General features: G+C 40.2%; 1 long non-coding RNA gene across 1 annotated transcript; it reads right to left on the bottom strand.

Annotated features, from left to right (window-relative positions):
* Window positions 1-17,248: 17,248 nt before the first annotated feature.
* On the bottom strand, window positions 17,249-18,103 carry LOC129350350 (uncharacterized). Its single transcript, XR_008603711.1, has 3 exons — window positions 18,037-18,103; window positions 17,542-17,587; window positions 17,249-17,332 (listed from the first exon to the last, which is right to left on the bottom strand). It is a non-coding gene; the product is annotated as an uncharacterized LOC129350350 (long non-coding RNA).
* Window positions 18,104-18,117: the final 14 nt, after the last annotated feature.

Here is an 18,117-nt window from a genome sequence, read left to right as displayed (position 1 = left end):
TGATTCACATTTACTGAATGCTAACACTCTTCTCTGGTCAACACACACAAAACAACTCCATCAACATCTGGACTGCACGGCACACATTATATCTGACACTACAGGTGTATATATACAGTGCATTAAAATTGGCACCAATAAGAAAATTAACATTAATTTACTGAACTATCAGAGTCCTTTCGGTGTCTGTGTCACGGGCTTAGCCCAGCACCGCCCCCTTCTGGCCATACATTCCCCTGCCGGTGTGTCGCCGGTCTGTGAGGCTTTCTGCAGCTGCTGATTACTGGATTAGATGCAGCTGTGAGAGCCTCACACCTGCAGCTGATTCAATCTGCTGCTATATAGACCGGCTTCACACCGCGGGGGATGTGGGACCATACTGCTGTACTGACTGCCTCGAGCCGAGACAAGGAGCAGCCTGTGTTTTCCTCCCTGCCGTCCTTAGTGGAAGGACGGGAACCCCTTCCACCCTCTGGAGAAGGGCTAGTGAGTTTTTGGCCTGAGTTTTTTTTTTTTTTTTTTTTTTTTTTTTTTGTGAATAAAACCTGTTTGACCGTGACCTGCCTCCCGCCTGCTCTGTGTGCACTCACTTTGGGTTCACAATCCCCCCAACCTGTAACAGTCTGCTGGTAGAATCAGCCGAAGCAACAGTGACACTTGACTTCAACCGTGCTAGGAGCTGAGATCAGGCAGGAATCCTGTGATCAGATACAACTACCCACCCTGGACAGAAAGCCCAGCCCAGAGCCATTTGATTGACAGCTCAGTCCACCAAGTGAAAGCAAAGGCTTTTGTCTTTGCTTTTACTTGGTGGACTGAGGAATGACAAAAGGAAAAGGCAATGACAAAAGGAAAAATAAAAGGAAAAAAAGGGGAATGCAAAGACAAAATTTACCTTTTTATTTATTTATTTCCTTATTTATTTCCTTATTTGTTTATTTGTTTATTTATTTATATATTTATTTCTCTATATTTCCACATTTATTTCCTTTATTTATTTCTCTTCATATTTCCACATTTATTTCCTTATTTATTTATTTCTTTTTATATTTCCACATTTATTTCCTTATTTATTTCTCTTTATATTTCCAAAATTATTTCCTTATTTATTTATTTATATTTTATTGTGGCACTCCTGTGACTCCATATAAAGGTAGGGGCACTGGGGAAAGGAATGTGAGATTTAGTGGATAGAGGAATGGGATGAAGGGTGTTAATTTTGCACGTGAACTATAATGCGATACACATTCATGTTTTTTGTCCAGAAACATAAACTCTAACTTTTTTAAACAATCTTTTGCCTGAAGAAATATCTAGATTTAGTCAGTAGCAGCTCTGTAACTGAGAGGCCACAATGAAAAATCATGGGTTTTTACTCCCACCGGATAAAAAAAATTAATTCTTAATTGGTGAGTGAAGAAACAGTCTTCGCTAGGTGATTCTGTAGACTGATACTGTTCAACCACTCAACTGCAAATGAAGCACACCATTTCAGTCTTAGTAGTACTAGACAGCTCACTGAGTGCGCTGAGCTATGGAACCTTCTGAAAATGATGGAGGACTGTGTTTTAATATTATATATATCTTATGCAGGGGGCTGCTCAGTGGTTCGCACTGTCGCCTTGCAGCAAGAAGATCCCTGGTTTGTTTCCCGGCATGGGCCTGGGATCTTTCTGCATGGAGTTTGCATGTTCTCCCTGTGCATGCATGGGTTTTATCCAGGTACTCCAGCTTCCTTCCACAGTCCAAAAACATGTTGAGGTTAATTGGTGATTCTAAGTTATCTGTAGGTGAGAATGTGCGTGTGCTTGTTTGTCTGTGTATGTAGCCCTGTGATAAACTGGTGACCTGTCCAGGGTGTCCCCTGCCTTCACTTTAAGTCAACTGGGATAGACTCCAGCCCCCCTGCGACTCTAATGAGGGGTAAGCAATGTATAGATAATGGATGCATGGATATCTTGTGCAGTCATTCCATTTTCTGTTTAAAAGATTTTGGAGTCCATTTTTTATCCCTCTGTTGGGAACAGTGGAGATAAACAAGAAATTGGGGGAATGATATGCAGCAAATGATCTGCAAGCCAGGAAGAGAAACAAGGACTTGCTGTTTAGATTATTTGCAACCACCTGGCTATCGCCCACACATGGTTTCTTTCGTGTGTATGAAAATATCTCATTTGGACAAGCTATTGGATTTATGTGATAGCAGGCGAACAAGGAGAGAGAAATGAAGAAAACTAAGCATGGGCTCAGGAACTTTGAACACACGTCGACCATGTCTCTAATTCACTGCACAGACAATGAATCCACAACCTCTAAGCAGCTGGCTCCCAATGCAGTTGTCTATGGTCAGTAACAACAGCAATGATAAAATAACTGTTACAGTCATAAATGAAGTAAAAACATAAGAGATCAATCAGCAGTAAACATGTGTATTGTAATCTAGGGTATCTGTAAGCACTTAATGCAAAGCTGTGGTTTTCATGTATATTATTAGTGGATTTCTATAGCTACAGCTTATTGTCAAGGTATCGATATGCTGTTACCTCTGGTGGCTCATCCCAGAAACACAGGGAGTTGTTGGCTGGAAAATGTACAAAGCAACAAAGGCAACTTAAAAATAGAAATGGAGAAAATCTATTGGTGAATACTCTCCAGTTAAGTTTATGCTATTGACCTTTGCGTTGCTTTGATGTAGTTTCCCATGTGCTCGTGTTCTCCTAATTCTTGCAATTAAACCTCTTTTTGCTCCCTGTAGAGGAGAAAACCTACAAAATCAGCTCTTTGCTGTTGTTCTGTAAAGGTGATTGTTTCTGCCTGTGCCTGGTTCAGGGTCAAAGGTCAAATGCAACAAACAGCATCTCAGCTCTAATGGACCAGTTTAAACTCCTTAGTACAGCCAAATAAAAGCAGTAATCCACACTGGGACTCATTTAATAGTCAGCTGAAAGTGGGTCAAAGAGAAAAAGATTCATTGCAAATATGCCCCCAATGTCAAAAGTTAATTTATGTGCTTAAGCTACTAGTAGATTGTTTTCCATTTTAATTTCCTTGTGATTGTGTGATGAATTAGACAATGTTCAAAATCATTTGTCAGTGCTCATCAGTGTTGAACTGTGTGAATTTCAAATGCCCCAGTGAAATTTCCTGTTAGAAATGAAATACTGCAGATGTTTTTTTTTTTGTTTTTTTTTAAATTTATTTTCAATAAAAGTATAATTCTATTAATTTTAAATTCCCTGGTATCAGAGTGCCTCTTGGCCAGGCAACACTGCTCAGGATAGTTTACAATTTACAGCTGGATCCTGCAGTGGAGAAGTCAGCACAGAAGAATCTATAAGTAGGCTAGAAGAAAGATCAGAACTTTCAAGTATATAGACTAAGTACATGTGAGCTTTCTGAGTTGTTAAAACTATTTCACTACAGGTTTTATTCACAGCAGATATGATTGTAATGGTAACTCAACAACACGTTTCCTGTGCCCTATGTCTCATTGCTCTCCAGCAGAGCTACAGTTCGCGCCTAGTCTGAGCTCTTATACTGAGTTGAATGGAAACATGAGTCCGGTCATGACAACTTCTGTCATACTTGATGTGAATTACTGTGTTACACTTATTCACAGTTGCTTTATCTAAACATCATTTTGTATATGTGTGCAGTTTTTTTTTTTTGTACAGTGTGTGTCTTTTCAGTAAAGTAATCCAAGTACAGTATGTAGTCATGTCTTTGTCTATGTGATCAGAAACAAACTTCAGTCAAGCTTTAAGGTGCTGTTGATGGGGAAAGGTTTTCTTCTTGCATGACACCCTCTCAGCCATAAAACATACTTCCTATACTTCCTGATTGTGGCAGCGACACAACTGTGTCATTCAGTTTATACTTAGAAACTATGGCAGCCTGCTTTGAAATGGCTTCAAGTGACTTTCCTGACTTGTTCAAGTCAATGATTTTTTTGTTTAGATTTGTACTTAGCTCCTCAGACTTCCCCACTGTAGTGTTAGTGGCTGACTATCATGAATGTAACAAATGGGCCCTTTTAAATTGTCTCAGGGAAGTCAGCAGCTGTAGTCTATTGGAAACACTCATGAGAAGTTAAGAAGTCACAAAACTTTAAAAAAAAAAAAAAAAAAATCCAAAATGATTAACACAGCTACACTATATTGCCAAAAGTATTCGCTCACCTGCCTTGACTCGCATATGAACGTAAGTGACATCCCATTCCTAATCCATAGGGTTCAATATGACGTCGGCCCACCCTTTGCAACTATTTTCTATTTCCTGCTCCTGGGAAGGAAACAAAGGTGGTTGATTACCCAACGAGCACTGGAATGGTGACAACCCAGATGAAGCATTGGTCATAGAGTTGTGGGCATACTCAATCCAGGGCAACCTTTTAGCCCAGGAAGATGGATTCTCTGAGGCCAGACAACGCAAAAACACGTCCAGAGACTGATTAGTGCGCTCAGTCTGGCCATTGGACTGCGGATGACAGCCATATGTTAGGCTAACAGTTGCTAATGCCTTACAAAACGACTTCCAGACCTCCGAGGTAAACTGTGGGCCCCTGTCAGAGACAATGTCTGCTGGGATTCCATGAAGTCTAAATACCTGGTTAACCATCACCTCCGCTGTCTCCTTAGCAGAGAGAAATTTAGACAATGGCACAAAGTGAGCAGTCTTAGAAAAACGATCCACAATAGTCATAATTGTCATGTTACCTCGAGACAGAGGCAGACCGGTGACGAAGTCTACTGTGATGTGGGACCACGGGCGTTTTGGAATAGGAAGCGGTTGCAAGAGTCCAGAGGTGGGTTGATTGGGTGTCTTGTTCCTTGAACACACCATACAGGCCTTCACATATTCCCTGACATCCTTGTCAGGGCCACCAAAACCTCTGTCGCAGAATCTCCAAGGTGCGATTAAATCCCGGATGACAGGCAATCTTGGAGGTGTGGCCCCACTTCAACACCTGAGAACGAACAGTGTCAGGTGCAAATAAACAATGTGGAGGGCCATTACCTGGATCAGGATGCGAGCGTAGTGCCCGACAGACTTTGGACTCCACCTGCCAGGTAAGTGATGCCACCAAACAGGATCTGGGTAGGATTGGCTCTGGGGTCTTGGAATCCTCAGAACTGGAATACTGTCATGACAAAGCATCAGGCTTAACATTTCGAGATCCTGGTCTGTAGGTGAGAGTGAAATTGAAGCAACCAAAAAAAAAAAAAAAAAAAAAAAAAAAACAGTCCAGCGAGCCTGATGAGAATTAAGTCTCTTTGCTGAACGAATATACTCTAAATTTTTATGGTCGGTCCACATAATAAACGGTTGTTCAGACTCCTCTAACCAATGACGCCATTCTTCAAGAGCCATCTTAACAGCTAGTAACTCACGGTTTCCTACATCATAGTTCCTCTCAGCAGGAGACAGTCGTTTAGAGAAGAAAGCACATGGATGAAGCTTCTGGTCAGCTGGGGAACTTTGAGACAACACGGCTCCAACCCCGGTATCTGATGCATCCACCTCTACAATAAAATGGAGAGAAGTATCAGGCCGAGTCAAAATAGGTGCAGAAACAAACCTCTCTTTAAGCTCGACAAAAGCAGTTTCAGCTTCCGGAGTCCATTGAAAAGTCTTTAGGGTAGAAGTTAGTGAGGTCAAAGGTGCAGCCACTTTACTATAGTTCCTTATAAATCTGCGCTAAAAGTTGGCAAAACCTAAGAAGAGCTGTAACTGCTCACGGTTGGTGGGTGTTGGCCAATCCCGAACCGCAGATAACTTGTCCGGATCCATTTTGATCTGGCCTGGGGAGATGACAAAACCCAGAAAGGTAGTAGTGGTAACATGGAACTCACTTCTCTGCTTTTACAAAAAGGAGGAGTCTCTCCAACGCCATTCGAACATGTTTAACATGTTCCTCCAGGTTCCTAGAAAAGATCAGAACGCCATCGAGGTAGACAAACACAAATCTTCCCAGCATGTCACGTAACACATCATTTATCAGATGTTGGAAGACTGCAGGTGCATTAGTTAACCCAAACGGCATAACCAAATACTCAAAATGTCCCAGATGTGTATTAAAGGCAGTCTTCCATTCATCCCCCTCACGTATTCTGACTAAATGATATGCATTTCTCAAGTCCAGCTTGGTGAAAATCTGTGCATCCTGTAAAGGGGAGAACGCAGAGTTAATCAGAGGTAGTGGATATGAATTCTTAATAGTTATCTCATTAAGGCCTCTAAAGTCTATACATGGTCTCAGAGTCTTATCGTTTTTCTCCACGAAAAAAAAAAATCCAGCTCCCAGAGGTGAAGAAGATGGCCGAATGATACCTGCTGCCAGAGAGTCACGAACGTAATTCTCCATTGCCGCTCTTTCAGGTCTTGATAGATTGTACAGGCGACTAGTGGGGTACGTTGCTCCCTGACGCAGCTCTATAGCGCAGTTGTAAGGCCGATGAGGAGGAAGAGACAAGGCATGGTCCTTACTAAACACTAGAGCTAGGTCATGATATTGAACAGGCACCGAGTCTAATTTCACCTGATCTGGAGGTGGAGAGGTTTTGACAGCCGCCGGAGTCAATGCAGATTGGAGACACTTCAGATGGCAATCAGGACTCCAGGCGGTAATCCTTCCTTTCCTCCAGTTGAGCTGTGGATTATGGAGTTTCAACCACGGAAAACCTAGAACTACAGAGGGATCACAAGAGTCAATTATGCAGAAAGAAACCTTCTCACAATGGTTTCCATCAGTTATCAGATTGACAGGAGAAGTTCTACGAGTCACTTGAGCTAACAGAACTCCATTCAAAGCTCGGGCGGTCAGAGACTGATCCAAAGGTACAGATGGAATTCCAAGTTGTTGAACCAGGTTATTATCCAGAAAGCACTCCTCGGCTCCAGAATCCACTAAAGCAGGAACAGATAAGGTAACAGAGTTCCAACTAAGGGTGGTTTGAAGCTGTAGATGTGGTAGGGAAGTTGTAGAGGTTTGGCTCACCAGAATCTTCCCCCCTACTGGGGAGCCGAATCTTTTGGCTGGCGATGAGGGCACACTGCGATGTAATGGCCAGCTTTTCCACAATACAAACATAGACAAGAAGCTCTTCGATGTTCCTTTTCTCCGATGGATAGCTTAGCCCGACCCAACTGCATTGGCTCTGGTTCAGAGGAAGTCACCGAACCGTCGGGAGCTCGGGGGGGCTACAGCAGAGGCTCCCAAGGTATGCAACTTCTTATCTCGACGACGCTCACGGAAGCGGTTGTCCAGGTGAATGCAAGGTCAATGCACTGGTCCAGAGTGGCAGCTTCATCTCTCAGAGCCAGCTCATCCTTCAGATTTTCCTGTAGACCCTTAAAAAACATCCCACGCAGTGCTTCGTCGTTCCACCGGGTCTCATTGGCCAGGGACCAGAACTCCACCGCATATTCCGCTACACACCGGGAACCCTGGTTAAGGGATAGCAGACGGTCGGAGGCATCCCTGCCCCGAACCGGATGGTCGAATATCTTCTTCATCTCAGAAATGAAAGCATTAAAAGAGTTGATTTCATCTAGAACTCTCCCTCCCGGTGTTCGCCATGTGCTTGGTAAGTTGGTATCAGTAGAACCCGGTCGTGGCAGATGTTTCCAGAGAAAGTCCTCTTTCCAGGTGTACGTTGTCGTTCCCAGGTTAAGCTGGCGACAGGTGGAGATCTTCTGGAGAAAATGGCAGAATCAGTGGTTGGGCGGAAAACCAGCAGACGAAGGAACCCCGGCAACTCAGCAGGCAGGCATCAGCTTTCTAAACACAGAAAACAGAATTACTGGCAATTCTAGGCTGGTGGCAAAGACAGTTCTACTCCCAGCACTAACTGGAGATTAGACGACGGTCCAGCTTTGAATGACGGGTGCCATCTGCTTTTATAGAGACGCTCAGAGACCAGTCACTCAGCTCCACCTGCAGCTCGTCTGCTGATTACGATGCACCACACCTGCTGCCAGCTTCACCAAGAACACACCTAGGAGAGAGAGAGAGAGAGAGCAGGGCCGAGGGAGGAAGCACTACCACAGTCCACAGCCTTAAGCTGTGGCTGTGACAAAATCGGAGACTGTTCATTTATTTCTTAGTATGAAAATTTTCAAAATCAGTTGGGGATCAAATACTTATTTCCTCCACTGTATGTGTGTGTGTGTGTGTGTGTGTGTGTGTGTAGGTGTTTGTGTGTGGGTTGGTGGGATGGGGAGTGGCAGTCATAAGGGAATTGTGGAAAACAAGAAGAAGACAGAGAGAAAGAAAGGAGAGGATGAAAAATAAGTGTTTTTATTCAGCTTTTCTGTCTTCATGTCTGGCTAAGCAGTCTGCTGGAGCTGCCCTCTACATCCATCATTGTTATGGCCAGTGAGAAGAATGTCCGACTCAGGGCTGCCGTGCGTGTGTGTGGGCATGCCTCAGTGCTGGTGTGTCTGTGTGTGCAAGCATGTATAGTTTCTCTCTCTCTCTCTCTCTCTCTCTCTCTCACACACACACACACACACACACACACTCTCCTCTCTCTCTCAGTAGAAGAGCAGATGCTGTACATCTGTGCTTACAGGTACTACAGCTTCTCACAATCCTACTACAAGCACTGAAACCTGACTGAGAACAGAAAGTCCACTCTAACTTACTGAAAATGAACATTCCAATATTGTTAGTTGGCACTTATTTTGATCATTTTGGCTTAATTTCTGTCAGTTGTGGTTTGGGGTCAAGTAATGTGGGGTTTTCATGGAGAGTACTCAGTATTAGTAATCAAGGGGGGCATTTATCAGTATTTTGAGCTGATTGATGGTGGGTCCAAAAGCCAGAGACTTTATTTTGTTTTTGTGAAAGTATTTTTTAATAGTCAGAGAGTTTTAGAATTTCTAAACATTCAGCATATGAAAACACGTTCTGATATATAAAATGGAGAAGAAAATCCAATTACTGGTATTGGAAATGGTAACTCAACTGTAACTGTAATAATCACAAACAATATTCATTTGTTTTTTTGTATCAATTTTGGTGAGACAACAAAGTTCAGTGGTGCGATTTTCTTTGCAGTTCATGATGGTTTAGCTTTTTTAACTTGCCACATGTACCTCCAAAGCCACCGACACCCGCAGGCAGGACAAAACACAAACAACTGGAAAGAAAAGGCACAAAGTTGATGGCATACAATGATGGTATATACATGTATGGAAATGTATGAGAAGTTGAAGTGATACTGAATTCATCCAACTTGATGGTCTGTCATTAACTCCATATTGGACCAAGCGGTGCAGACTGGCACTGCCTGGCTACTGTTGATCTCAACAGTGTGTTCCTCTGCTTTTTTTCATTTCTATGAGAGTGTGTGTCTGTGGTTTGTGCCTCAAGCTGTCACACACACTTCTGTTTAGATTTCACATTGCAGCTGTCACTTTAAGTCAAACCAAGCATTGTCTGCATTGCTGTGTGTGACAGATCACCCATTTAGCAGCTGGTTGAGGGAGTGTATTTGTGTGTGTAAATACAGTTGTGAACAAAAGTTTAGATACACTTGAGCATATCAAGGCAGTCTTGGACTTCCAATGACTCCTACAGCTCATAATAAATGAAACAAAAATACATACAGCAATCCAAATATGTGAGTAAATGTCCTTTAGCAGCCATCCCCAAGCTTCTGGTTGTGTCTTTGAGGATTTCTCTTAACAGAATTGGTGCAGTTAAATTAAATTTGTTGGCTTTCTAACACAGACTTGTTTCTTCAGAACAGTTCACAGGTTTGCGTGAGTTTAAGTCATTGTTGCACCACTTTGGATGTCTGTTTGGGGTCATTGTGTTGCTAGAACCCCCAACTGCTTCCAAGACCAAGGCTTCTAGTTGATGAGTTCAGGTTTTCAAATCAATTCAGTTCTTCTCTTGAAATTCCTATGAGCAAGCAGTGGGTGACAGTGTGAAAGATTGATTGCCACCTTCTCCCCTCCAAATATATTTCTGGTCATTGTGGTCAAACAGCACAGTTTTTGTTCCATCTGACCACAGAATTTTCCTCCAGGGAGCCTTCTTCTTCATTCAAGTGATCAGCAGCAAACTTTAACAATGACAAATGATCTGCACTCACACAACATTTCACCAAGGACAATACAATAAAAGCTGCTCATCCGCCATTGGAAGCAATTTTAGATTCAGTGTCATGAAAACTTCAGCATATGGAAGGGTCTGAATCGAACTGCCAACTTTGTGATTAGTGGAGTCATCCCTCCTACTAATTCTGACTCTGATGCCTTTTTTAACCTGTTACAACTGACAGGACTAGTTCACAAAAGAAACAATTTAACTGTTAATAAAAAATCAAACACTGGATGGTGAGGAACTTCTTTGGCTAAATGAAAACAAAACTCAAGTAATTATATTTGGCTCTCCGTGTTTCATCACAACCTTAACAAATGCACTTGTTGCACTTTTTGTAAAAAGAAAAAAAAGTTCATCAAAATCAGCAGTGTTGTGAAGAGCAGTTTTTATTTTATATGGACCAAGAAACAATTGTTCATGCTTTAGTTTTCTGTTTTTATGCTTTTTGAAATATGTTTTTAATCCTTCATACTGCTTATTCTTTCTTTTTCCATATATGCTTGTATTGTTAATCCAACTGCCGTGACTGGAAAACACTTTGGATCAACGATTGTTGTTTAGCTGCTGCTTCATTAGCATCTAAAGCAGGTAATTTGCAAAAACACACACCTGAATGACAGAAACTTGGCTTCAACTTTGAGCCATAATCCTGCCGTGTCATTGCAAACCCCAGGAAAAAAAATAAAACGGTTGAATCAGGTTATGAGTGTGTCTGTGTGTAAAAAGTATGGTTTATCCTTATGTGACTACTCATGAATATCCAGACTTATCCTTTAACTGACATTGTGTTTTATCTCAGTTGATTTTGATCTTTGAAATCTGTGCCACCTCAGTGCGGAGACCTGTCAGGAGTGGCTGATTATTGTTACTAATGAAGTAAGACAGTGAGTGTAGGCATTTGCTTGTACATTAGCGTCTCTCTGCCGCACACCAGAACCAACCTCGTGTGCTGCCTTGGCTCACCGAAATGGGCTGCTCGGCTCACAAAGCGCAGGACTCCCCTCGGATCCTTGCCGCCTCTCCTCTTCCGTTCTGCCCGGAAAATCTCGTTCTCCTCTCTTTTTCCCACATCAGGAGTGTCTGTACCACTTCAAGTGGCTAATCCAATCGAGTTAAAGTCCAAAAAAGTTAGGATGTCCCCATTTCTCATGGTGCGTTCAGGGTGAATTGGAAACTATTATTCACCAATACCTACATTCTAAGTAATACATATTGCTGGATCTTAATGTCCGCACAGGAATACACAAAGTACAGTAAATATACTAAGTCAACCGAACGTTTACATGAGGAAATAAACAAAGATACTACTTGGTCAAATGAACATTTACATGAAGAAATGAAATAAAAATAATAACCTAGGGGTTACATATATATATAATCTAGAATTCTGAATATGTGGAATGAAAGTCTGAATATATATATAATGAAACTCAGAATATATATAATGAAACTCAGAACATACGAAATGTACCGAGCCCCAGAAGGGAAATTGAGAAAAAAAAAAACTGGAATCTTATTGGACGTTTCCTCTTCAGATTAGCTCTTCTGTGATTAGCTACCTGTCTTCATTATAGTCACAGGCAACTGCGACTACGTTTGAGAAGATAGGTAATTGTCAAAGACGTTTTGATTCTTTACAGTGAACGTGATAGTGTTAGCTCAGCTACTTACCTTCAACTATGTTTGTATCCACTACATAGCGGTTAAACAAACGCTGTAAGTTGATGATAGTATCTATGTTCATCTTTATAGATGGTCTTCAGGCTAATTGCAAGGCAGAGGTCAGCTGTTGCCTGGGCACATCCACAATCACGCTACTGGTGGGACACAACTGTATTGGATTTCAGCTGAAGGCTGCTGTTCTGTCAAAATGGTCATGAGACATTGACATTTTTATCGTGATATACCCTCCACTGTTGTGAGCTTTTGTTTCAATAAATTGTTTGAGATGAGAAAATCACTATTGCATGCTTCTACTTAAATGCCCTACTTTCATGATATATCACTATAGCACGAACTTTTTACATTTTCCATAAATTTCACCCAAAAGTTGAATAACTTTTTGTGAGTAGGGTATGTAGACACGTTATGTAAGCACAGTTCAATGATGTATCTGCTGCAGTTGTGCAGTTTATCTATCTAGCTTGGTGTGACATGTTGAAAGGCACAACTGATTATCTGTCAAAATGTGTGTACATAGAAGTGTGCACTGAACACTGAATAAAGTCTCTGTAGATTGTAGATAAAACATGCATCTCTCATCACAAATTTCTGTTTATTCACCCAAACTGCAAGAGTAAAAATGCAAAACAGTTAAAGTTAAATAACTAAAAAGTAACAGAATTTACAAAAAATAAGATTTTTTTTTGTAGAAAAGGGAAAAGTATTGGACAATGCAGTTTATTTCTGGGACAGCCGCTCCAGCACTGACACCATGCATCCCATCAGTCCAACTAAGGTGTTTCAATTTCCATCCATCCTCTGGATGTTCTGGAGCATGGCAGTGGTCAGGTCTTGGTCTCTTCTGGTCTGTTCCAAGAACTGTTCCTCTGACCTCTCCAGATACTGCAGCAGATCCACAGTAGCGCTCCACTTCCCTTTTCCTGCATAAAAGCACACAAAAAAGTATTAGTTCTTAGTAATTACTTTCTATATTCATAAACACAGTTAACTTTAAGTAAATGTTGTATTTTGTGATTTTAGGATGGGCCAAACGATAACATACTGATCATGCCGATGTCTGCATAGTCTAAACAGATCTTACTTGATTTGGTCTGTAGAGAGGAGGACGGCGTCGATGAGCTGCAGGACGGGACCAGCGAGCTGCAGAGTAGCAGTCCTGGTAACTGGACCTCATCATCCAAGGCCGACAACTACATAAAATTAACAAGAAATGTTGTTGATAGCATCTGTATTACAAATCATTTTCTCCATTTGTTATGGTCCCAGCCTCTGGCTGTGATCAGTGACAGTCCTTTCCCTCCTTCGGTCCAGGCTTTTCCTCTCTCTGGGTATGTTTTGACACAGAGGTTGAGTGGCAGGTGCAGGTGCTTGACAATCAGCGGTGACAGAGCGCGGGCAGGTGTTCCTGATCATCAGCTCCACACACCTCTCCATAAAACCAGATGCCACTGTTCACTAAATGCAGGACCGTTGAACCTTCACTTGTTAGTGCTGCACACTATTCAGTCCTTGCCAGTTGTTTCTTTTGACTTTTAGTAATTCTGTGTTTCTCTGTTTAGTTTTTCACCTATCTGTGCCTCCTGGATCTGCTGTTTGCTGTTCCGTCCGTTGGAGAAGTACTCATCTGTTAGATTCCTGGGTTTCACGCTTCAGGCAGTCAGCTCTCCATTCCATTCTCCGAAGCAAGCACCTACTGTCAGCCACCCCACACCAGGAGCCATTTGCCCCCCAGCTCGCCTAACCCTCCCAGTACGATGCCTGCCTCTTAACCACAGCCCCACAACCACCACCTGCTGGGTCGTCCCCACACCGGGAAGGTTGGAGCCTGTTCCCCCTCACGAACTCTGTTTCCCCTTGCCCAGTCGGCTAAGTCCCCTGTACCGAGCACTACCAGAGAAGAGTAGTTTATGGTTAACTAATGTTCCTTCATCATTTATTTCTATTAACTGTTTGTTGCTGATTCCAGCTAAGGTTAATTAACGGGTGTTCCATCTTTAGCTTTGCTGTGTGCACTTTTGGGGATTCCGGTTGTAATAGTTTAGTTTGGGGTTTAGTTTTCTTTTGGGGTTTTCTGTTGTATTCCTTACTTGGTGGTACCAAGCTGGGGTTTACATTTAGTATTTCTTTTGTTGGTGTAACTACACCAACCAAGACTAACTAGTCTTCCCATCCTGTAGAGGGAATCTTGTTCTGTCCGCCGTAGGTGGCAAAGTATTTCCAGGTTTAGTTAGTTCCGGTTTCCTGTTGTAGTTCTGTATCGGTAGTTCTGGGGTTTTTGTATATTCTGGTTTCCCGTTGTAGTCTTGTATAGTTATTTCTGAGGTTTCATTGAGTTCTGTGTTTCAATAGTAGATTTAGTAAAGTTAACTCTAGGTTTAGTGAGTTCTGAGTTCCTGTTGTAATCCTGTATTACTTTCTACAAATTGTAAATAAAAGCATTATAAAACTCTTTCGCCTATGATCTCTGTTTCCTGCACTTGAGCCTCTAACACCCACTGTAACACCATTAACTGATTATTGCTTTGTCCATACAATGTTAGAAAGTGTTACAAAAAATACCTGTCATAATTTCCAACAGTGTTAAATGTCTTGTTTTATTTGAGGCACAACTAAAAACCATCAAAAAATCTGAGTATAAGAAATCAATGCATTGAATTTCCACATCTGCAAAGCTGAAACCTCAAGAACAATCAGAATTTTACCTTGAAATTATAAATGAATAGCTGCACATTACCAGTACTCCTTACTTCACTGTGTTAATTTGATCATTTGAATCTGATTTTTAGGCTTTTATTGATGATATAAAACATAACCAACACATAAATTACGTGTTAGGAAAGTTTTATTGGTTCAAGGGAAATTTCAGTGATATGATTAAATGGGCCATTGTGTAACAATGTGGAAGGTTTTGAATACAGGTCTTGTAATGAAATATTGCTGCTGCTTTTCTCAGGTTTCATAAGGCGTTTTTTCATAGCTTGTTAGCTTACTAAGGTCAAACTTAGTTGGCATAACATTCATAATATGGATGTGGGACTATTGTAGATAGTGTATTCATAGTTGGCTAACAGCAAAAACTTACCAGGATCGGTGGTCTGCATGGCATTCTCCTCGTGCATTGCACTGCTTGAATGTTTTTATATTTTAGGCCGATATCAAAACAAAACTCAATAAAACTTTCATACGGGTGGGTATCCTTCATTGTCGTTTCTCCATACTGCCAAAAAGACCCAGACTATACCTATAGTTTTGCAAGATCTGGGAAAACTTTCTCGGGATTCTTCCTGTTTTGTTTTTTTTTTTCTCTATGTTCCTTCTGGGGCTCCGTAGGAAAGAAAGTCTGAATTAATGTAATTAAATTCTGAATATATAGAGTGAAAGTCTGAATATATATATATATATATATATATATATATATATATATATATATATATATATATATATATATATATATATATATATATATATATATAATGAAACAGAATATATTGAATGAAACTGAACATATGGAATGAAACTCTAAATATATATAATGAATCTATCAATATATGGAATGAAACTGAATAATGAAACTAATGCAGGACTGTTTTATAGGAACACGTGTGTTTTATCTCAATGCACCTCATAAACAGGGATGGATGGTTTTACAGTTTTATTATTAATATTACTAAAACACATTAGTCTACATTCTACATACAGAGCTGCTGTTTGTCCTCCAACATCCAGAGGTTTATGGTCTGACAGACATACAAACATCACTACACTTTAATGTGATCACCAGTAGCTACTTCTGTATGCAGTGAACATCATCACTAATTAATGAGAGAATATTTCATGTCAGATGCATTGTTTAGAACCTAAATACAGGTGAGCTCTAACAAGTGAACTCTTTTCTGCCTATCAGGTAATAAAACAGAAAGATTTTCAAACATATGTAATGTCTGATCTAACAGGTCCGATATTAGAGGAAAATGTATTTCTGGCTTTAACAATTCAATGTATTCAAAATATTTAATTGCATAACTATACACACACACACACACACACACACACACACACACACACACACACACACACACACACACACACACACACATATATACCCTTACGAAACGAAAATATATTGCAGTATATTGGAAAATATCATGCAATACATTAAGCAATATATTTCCATATATGAGACTTTATAATTATATTTTCCAATATATAGTAATATAAGCATTGAACATATATGCACATATATTGATAAATATAAAAACATGTATTGCAGTCAAAACCAAAAAGTACACTATATTTTTGAACATGTAACAATCTGTTTTTATATATTACAATATATTGTAATATATATTGTGCCAAATTGATAAAGATATTATGCCACGATGCATGTGTGTGGGTGTGTGTGTGGGGGGGGGCTATATACACACACCAACTGTGTATAATGAACACAAAAATATGCAATGCACATGGTGTATAAGATTTATTGTCGACATGTCACAAAAATCTTTGCAAACATATTTTCAATCCTCCACACTGGATCTAGGAGGTATGCAGGCATAGAGACTTGCATATTGCGGCAGGTCTATTAGCAAACATTTTTTTTAAAACAGTGTCACATCAAATATCTGTTTCCACCCATCCCAGCCCTTAACTGTAATAAACAAACACATCTCTGAACAGGGCCAAATAAATATGTTGTTTCTTGCAAAAGTTTAATCTTACAGAGTTTTCTGCTCCTGAAAAACGTTGCAGTCCACCAAGCAGAACACAAAGTTGCGAATCATCATTCTAAAAAGAAATATATCAAAATGTGAGTAAAATAGCAATTAATAACCTGTATGTGATTGTTACCAAACATGTAACATTCCACAATTTATATTTTAAGACAAACCCTAAATTGAAGTAATCACTAAATCTACACAATGAGAGACCGGCTGAAATGCTAAGAATATTACGATAAGTGTAACATGGATCATGCACACAGAGCACACCTCTCTGCAAGTAGTGAACTCTGTCTCAATTGGGCAATGTTGGCTTTATTTAAATTGACTAATTCATATTAAAATGGTCTAAATTGTACAAATCTTCCATTGTCAGTGCAACATAGGGTGTGCTAATTTTTAAGTGTAAACCATTTTATAAACTCCAAAGTTTAAAATATGCCTCATGCTTTGTTTGAGGAAATGTTTAAAAACAAACAAAAAAGCAGTGTCAAAATGGAGTGGCTTAGGGGAAAATTAATGAATATGTTTTTTAAAAAGGCCACTGCTTTACTGTGATGGAATGCCAACTGGCAGCTGTTGCTATGTTTCTTGAATCATTCGCATAAACCTTCATTGTAGAGACATAATGTAGCGCTTTGGTCATTTTTCTGTGTTCTACATTAAAACACCTTATTTGAAAATAGCCTGTCAATGAACTATTTAAGGTTTTTCAATATCTAAAGCTTACAACGCTGTCTTCTGTAGTTCTCGATGGTCCATCCAAAGCTGGTTTACTTAGGGGCATCCATGCATCAGAACTGGCATGGCCTCTGGTCTAAACAAAAGATGACAATTTCCATCAAATGACAAATTTAACAAAAGTAAGTATATGTAAAAGTCAGTCACAATTTTGTCAGAGCCAAAATATTCTCTTCAAGCAAAGTATATTTCAAGATATTGATGAAGACATCCATTACTGTTAATGCATCTGGTGATAAATTAGTAATTACAATTTATTATAATATTTTAAAGTTCATAACTTACAGAATCCTGGTTTGGCTGGTCAATATTTGCATCGTTCTTTGCTTTTCTAGATAAAAGTAACAGAAAACACAGACTCATATTTATTAATGCATGATTTGTACCAGAGCTTGACCCCAACCCCCCACCCCCAAGGAAATACCCAAATCTATAATATGCAACTGTGACATAATTATATGAATAGATACAAAATGATAAATTATGTTACGCTAAATACAAGACAATAATAATAATAATCCTTTTATTCATCATCCCCCACAACATCATGGTCAGGTCCCATTCATAGCAATAAAAAGATGTAAATTTCCCTTTGTTCCGTCATGTCAGAAAATCAGCACATAACGTTAATCCACTTACAGTCACTTATGGAGAATTTCACGCATTTATGTTGGCAGACACGCAAATAATAATGATTAGCATTAGCTACATTAGCAAGTTATCGTGTGGTGCCCGTGGTGCGGGTGGTGCCATAGCCTGAATGGAGCAGAAAAGACAAACCTTTTTTTCCATGAATGCCTTGTTGTTCTTGGAATGTCCGTTTGATCACAACCCGGGAGGATATATTTTATTTTCAGTCGA

Source organism: Amphiprion ocellaris, chromosome 13 (genome assembly GCF_022539595.1).
Source record: "Amphiprion ocellaris isolate individual 3 ecotype Okinawa chromosome 13, ASM2253959v1, whole genome shotgun sequence".
NCBI classification, from domain to species: domain Eukaryota; kingdom Metazoa; phylum Chordata; class Actinopteri; family Pomacentridae; genus Amphiprion; species Amphiprion ocellaris.
The sequence above is the reverse complement of the archived record's forward strand: the minus strand, read 5'-3'. Positions and strand labels throughout refer to the sequence as shown.